Source organism: Somniosus microcephalus, chromosome 5 (genome assembly GCF_052327205.1).
Source record: "Somniosus microcephalus isolate GS21.2 chromosome 5, FLI_Smic_1.0, whole genome shotgun sequence".
In the NCBI taxonomy this organism is placed as follows: Eukaryota; Metazoa; Chordata; class Chondrichthyes; order Squaliformes; family Somniosidae; genus Somniosus; species Somniosus microcephalus.
In genome coordinates this window covers 12,435,836-12,441,835 of record NC_140991.1, presented here as the reverse complement: position 1 = coordinate 12,441,835, position 6,000 = coordinate 12,435,836, and the positions used below count along the sequence as shown (strand labels likewise).

The following is a 6,000-nucleotide window of genomic DNA, read 5'->3' as shown; positions in this document are numbered from 1 at the left end:
AATAAACAAAAGTGGTCAAAGAAACTGAAAAAAAAAACTTTGTTTTTTTAATACCCCTATGATTGTTCTCCAGAGTTCCTCTCAACAGTGTCCGGGAAATTAATCTTCAATTTCTGGAGACTCCATGACAATCCTGGAGGGTTGGTGGCCCTAACCTGGTGTTGTCACTATGTGACTCCAGAACCACACTATTTGGCTTACTCCCAGGGCAACCACCTCCCTAGACTTCAATCTGCAACATAACTTGTGGTAAGAGTAGCTTGGGAGGAACAAGTGACTTTGGACCTATGATTCTAAAAGCTCTCGACCATTGGAGTTTTTCCTCACCTCATGTCTGGGTCTGTTGTCGAATTACTGGAGATCGATTGCTATAATTAGTTAACAACTCCATTATTGTCTTATCATGGGACTACCAGGATGGTAAAAGGCGAACTAGATGGACCTTAGGAATTGCTAGACGAAAAAAGACCCATGTTCCTAAAAATCAATCCCAGATTCACCTCAGTTAGTATCTTTTTGATCAAAGAAAAATTTATTGAGAAACGAAAGTGATAGGCCAAGACCCGTAGTGCAGGACATTGTTACAGTTTAAAAGAGTAAAGTTGATGAGGTCAATCAGGAAGAAGTCATTCGGTGATCTGAAACTTGGGTTTCAAAAGCCTGAAGGTTGTAACAAAAAGGGAATATGGCAAAGGTGAGTTCTACTGTTTTGAGCTTCTGACAAAGAAACACAGAGAATACACAACGATTCTTGATTTCAACACAGTGAGTATGCAGGGAGGAGGAAGAATGTGTAGGGGCATTAGGGAACAATTGAAACAAAACTATAGGAATGTTGGGGAAGGCATCCTGAAACTGAAACCAGGAAGAAAAGAGGCAAAGAGAGGGAGGGCAAAAATGTGAAATGGAGCTCAAAGCAAGTGCACAAAACAGGTTTGAACATAAGAAAGCATGAAGTGCATTAGAGTCATGTGGCAGAACAAATCTAGTAACATAGCAACTGGAGGAGGCCAGTCAGCCCCTTGAGCTTGTTCCGCCATTCAATTGGATCGTGGCGGATCAGTACCTCAACTCCATTTACCTGCCTTTGCCCCATACCTATCGATCTCAGTCTTAAAAATTTCAATTGACCCAGCATCCACAGCCTTTTGGGAGAGATCCAGATTTCCAGTACCCTTTGTGTGAAAATTCTTTCTTTAAGCCGTGAACTGTACCTGACACAGCTATTTTCCTGACGAAAAGTTCTGTATAAATAATCCCAGATCCCCCAAATTTAGATAAGTGCCAAAATAGTCACCATCCTCCATGTTGCCACCGTTCAACCCTGGTGAGCTGCCCGCCATGACAAAGTTACACTCTTTCCAGCCACCTTCCCACCCCTCAAAACACCAATTCATAGAATATAACAGCAGAGAAACAGGCCCATTGAGTGCACCAAGTCTGTGGAAATGTTTTCCCCCACATGAACCTCCCTTTCTGCAAGCCTGCTGCATGATCTTCATAGTCTTTAAAATTGCTCTTTTTTCAATCAACTATTCCCTTTTAATACTGACAGCGAGGTAGTGTAGTGGTTATGTTACTAGACTTGTAATCCAGAGGAACACCTGTTCAAATCCCACTCATGGCAGTTTGAGAATTTACAAGCTGGCATCAATCAGTAAAAGTGACCATGACACTGCCAGATTGTTGTAAAAATCCAACTCATTCACTAATGTCCTTAAGGGAAGGAAATCTGCCACCCTTACCTGATCTGGCCCAAATGTGATACCAATGTTGTTGACTCTTAACTGCCTTCTGAAGTGGCCATCAAATCACTCAGTTGACTGGGACAATGAGGGATCGGCAATAAATGTTAAACGATGCCCCCCCCCCCCAACCAACCATCCATCCTGAGAATGAATAATAATATTTACAGAGTTTCCTTCAACAACTGACAGTTGTGTAAAGACATTTTTTTTACCTCAACTCCTCTTTAATACTTTGTGATTATTTTAAATCTGTGCCCTCTAACCAACCCTAAACAAAAGTATAAATAAGTGGCAAATATAACAATGCAAAATAGTTTTTTTTTTTAAAACCCGCCTCGCCCCCCGACGGACAGCTTTTGCGCGCTCGGAATCCCAACCGCCACTCCGCACTTTCCGGTCCGCCTTCAGTCTTTGAAGCCGCACCTGCCCGTGGGCGGGGCTGCGTGCCGTGCGCGCTGACGTCAGGCGGGGGCCGGCAGGTGGCGCAGGTGAGAGTGTGGTTGCGCGTGACTAGGTGCTGATTGGCGGTGGGGGCGGCGGATAATGAGCGGTTATCCCCGCCCGGTCTGGGGTTCCAGGTGTGTGTCAGCAGCAGCAGAAGAAGAGAGGAGCCGGCTACCCGCTCACTCACAATACTGCGAGGAAGCAGCGGCTCCAGGTGAGCTCCTCCCCGGGGAGGGTCGGTCAGTCAGTCCAGCCCAGGTCGAGGGTGCTCAAGCTGCCTGGTCAAGGGGGATGCAATGCCGGGTGTGCAGTCCGGCGACCTGCCCCTCCCTTCCCATCCTATCACCGATGCTGATGGACCTGCTGCATCTTTCCAGCGTTTTCTGTTGTCCTTTCTCATTCATTCACTCCAATCTCTTTTTTTTGCTAAATATTTGCCCGCCCCTCCCCTCGCCTCTGTTTGCTCCTTATTCCCATTCTCTTTCTCCCGCCTCCCCCCCCCCCCCCCCCCCCAAGCGTGTCACTGTGGCATCGACTGCTCCCTGCGGAAGGGTACCGGCGGCATGATCACTATGGGCGGCATAGTCACTATGGGCTGCCTGTCCGACAGCCTGACTGACAGCTGATGCCTGTCATCTGTCGCGTCCACACTGGGGCACCTTCCAGTGATACGCTGGGGGGGTGGAAATAAGGAGAAAACAGAGGCTGGGGGGGGCAAAGGTTTAACAAAAAGGGTAAGGGAACCAAAACAAGGGCTCCTTGGATGATGAGGGAGATAGAGAAGATGATGAAACAAAAAAAGAGGGTGTATGATGAATGTCAGGTGAATTCTTCAAAGGAGAACCAGACTAAATACAATAAGTTGAGAGGAGGAAGTGAAGATGAAAATAAGGTTGGCAAAGAGAGAATATAAGAGTAGAATGGCGGTTAACATAAAAGGGAACCCAAAAATGCTCTATCGGCATGTAAACAGTAAGTGGGTAGTAAGGTGGGGTGGAGCCTATTCAGAACAAAGAAGGTGATATATACTTAGAGATGCAGGGCAAGGCTAGAATACTCAATGAGTACTTTGTATCGGTGTTTACTAAGGAGGTGGATGCTGACAAAATATCGGTAGAAGTGGAAAAGGTAGAAGCAATGGAAGGGGTGAAAATTGATAGACAGGATGTACTAGAAAGGCTGGGTATGCTTAGAGTGGATAAGTCGCCTGATCCAGATGGCTTGCATCCCAGGTTGCTAAGGGAATTGGGGGAGGAGATAGCAGAAGGGCTTGCCTAGATGCAGGGGAGGTGCCCAAGGATTGGAAAGTGGCAAATGTGACACCATTGTTCAAGAAAGGGTGTAAGGACAATTCTAGTGATTACAGGCCGGTCAGTTTAATATCCGTGGTGGGTAAAGTTTTAGAAACAATAATCAAGGAAAAAATTAATGGGCACTTGGAGAGGTTTAAGCTAATTAAGGAGAGCCAGCACTGATTTGTAAAAGGCTTGTCGTGTTTGACTAATGTAATTGAATTTTTTAATGAAGTAACACGGAGGATTGATGAAGGGAATACAATGGATGTTGTCTACATGGATTTTTGGAAGGCGTTTGACAAAGTACCACATAGAAGGCTGGTTAACAAAACTGAGGCCCATGGAATAGGTGGGTCAGTGGCAGCTTGGATAAGAATTGGCTTAAGGAGAGAAAACAGCAAGTTGTTCATGGCTGTTTTTCAGACTGGAGGATGGTAAACTGGTGTTCCCCAAGGGTCAGTGCTGGGACCACTGCTTTTTTAAATATATATAAATGACCTGGATATTGGAATACAGAGTAGAATTTCTAAATTTGCCGATGACGCCAAACTTGGGGGTGTGGCAAACAGTGATGATGATACCAATCAACTGCAACAGGACATAGAAAGGCTAGCAGAATGGGCAGACAAGTGGCAGATGGAATTTAATACAGAGAAGTGTGAGGTGATGCATTTTGGCTGAAAGAACAGGAAGAGGCAATATACACTTAATGGCACAGTTTTAAAGAGTGTGCAGGGATAGCGGGACCTGGAAGTTAATGTACATAGGTCCCTGAAGGTGGTGGGACATATTGAGTGGTTAGCAAAGCATATGGGATCTTGGGCTTCATAAATAGAGGTATTGAGTACAAAAGTAGAGAACAGAAAATGCTGGAAAAACGCAGCAGGCCAGGCAGCATCCGTGGAGAGAGAAACAGAGTTAATGTTTCAGGTCTGGGACCCTTCATCAGAACTCTGATGAAGGGTCCCAGACCTGAAACGTTAACACTGTTTCTCTCTCCACGGATGCTGCCTGGCCTGAGTTTTTCCAGCGTGTTCTGTTATTTCAGATTTCCAGCATCTGCAGTATTTTGCTATTACAAAAGTAGAGAAGTTATGCTGAACCTTCTATAAGGTGCTGGTTAGGCCACAACTTGAGTATTGCATCCAGTTCTGGTCACCACACTTTAGAAATTATGTGAAGGCCCTTGAGAGGGTGCAGAGGAGATTTACCAAAACGGTTCCAGGGATGGGGGATCTTAGCTACAAGGACAGGTTGGAGAAGCTGGATTTGTTTTCATTAGAGCAAAGGAGTGATTTGATAGAGGTGTACAAGATTATGACAGGTTTGGATAGGCTAGACGGGCAAAGGCTGTTCCCGCTAGTTGATGGTACAAGGACTAGGGGATACAGATTTAAAGTTTTGGGCAAGAGATACAGGGGGGGATGTGAGGGGAAACCTTTTTACGCAGCGAGTGGCGAGGACCTGGAACTCGCTGCCAATGGTAGGGGAGACTGGATAGGCACTTGAGGGAAATAAACCTGCAGAGCTATGGGGATAGAGCGGGGGAATGGGACTGACTGGATTGCTCTACAGAGCCGGCACGGACTCGATGGGCCAAATGGTGGCCTCCTGTGCTGTTATGACTCTATGAATTAAAGATAAATCTCCTAGTGGTAGAAGTTTGGAACACTCTTCTGCAAACGGAAGTTGATGCTGGGTCATTTGTTAATTTTAAGTCTGAGATTGATACATTTTTGTTAACCAAAGGAATTAAGGGATATGCGGCAAAGGCGGGTATATGGAGTGAGGTCGCAGATCAGCCATGATCTCACTGAATTGCGGAACAGGCTTAACAGGATAAATAGCTATATTTAAATAGCTAAATTCCTATGTTCCTGGACACTGTTGCGAGCAACCCAGGAGATAAATCATAGGGGCATTAAAAAAATGTATTTTACTCATTTTGAACACTTGTTTATTAGTTATAATATTGGAGATGGGGAAAAGTGCTGTTTGACAGGTCTGGGTGGGTGGAGGTGGGAGATCATGTGATAAAACCCCCAGGAATATGTCCAGGCAAAGTTGGCAACCCTAGGTGACGAGGAGCAGAAATCCTGAACCTCCATCAATCTATAACCCAGGGGTGCTGTGGTATATTGTAGTGAAACCTCTTCCCTCCCCTGACTAATCAGTTGACGTGGTACAGGTCTGTATGGCTGTTTACTAGATGAACTTAATCGGCTACTGGGGTGTTTAGCCATATCTCAGTACTTGGTTTACTGTTCTATACTGTATCAGTTAAATTAAATATCTTTAAGCTTCCTAATTCGGTCGCACCTTGTAGCTTTAGCTCCTGGGCAAATTTTATACTCGTTTTCCTCAACTTGCCAGGTCTGTGATGGGAGGTGGCTGATTTTTTTTTTCTTTAATCAAGTTCTGGATGATAGTCCATTTAGGGAGTGGAGTAAATCCTGAAACAAATCTATTTGTGATCAGTGAGTCAGTGACTCTGACGTTCTAAGATAAGCCGG

The 6,000-nt window shown here is 45.2% G+C and overlaps 1 protein-coding gene across 2 annotated transcripts in view; it reads left to right on the top strand.

The window, feature by feature from the left end:
• The first annotated feature begins 2,321 nt into the window (after window positions 1-2,321).
• smpd5 (sphingomyelin phosphodiesterase 5) overlaps window positions 2,322-6,000 on the top strand; it is a 30,018-nt gene continuing 26,339 nt past the window's right edge. For both annotated transcript variants that reach the window (XM_085987331.1, XM_085987330.1), the window contains exon 1: window positions 2,322-2,406. The gene's annotated coding sequence lies outside the window, so the exon portion shown is untranslated. The remainder of the gene's footprint in view (window positions 2,407-6,000) is intronic.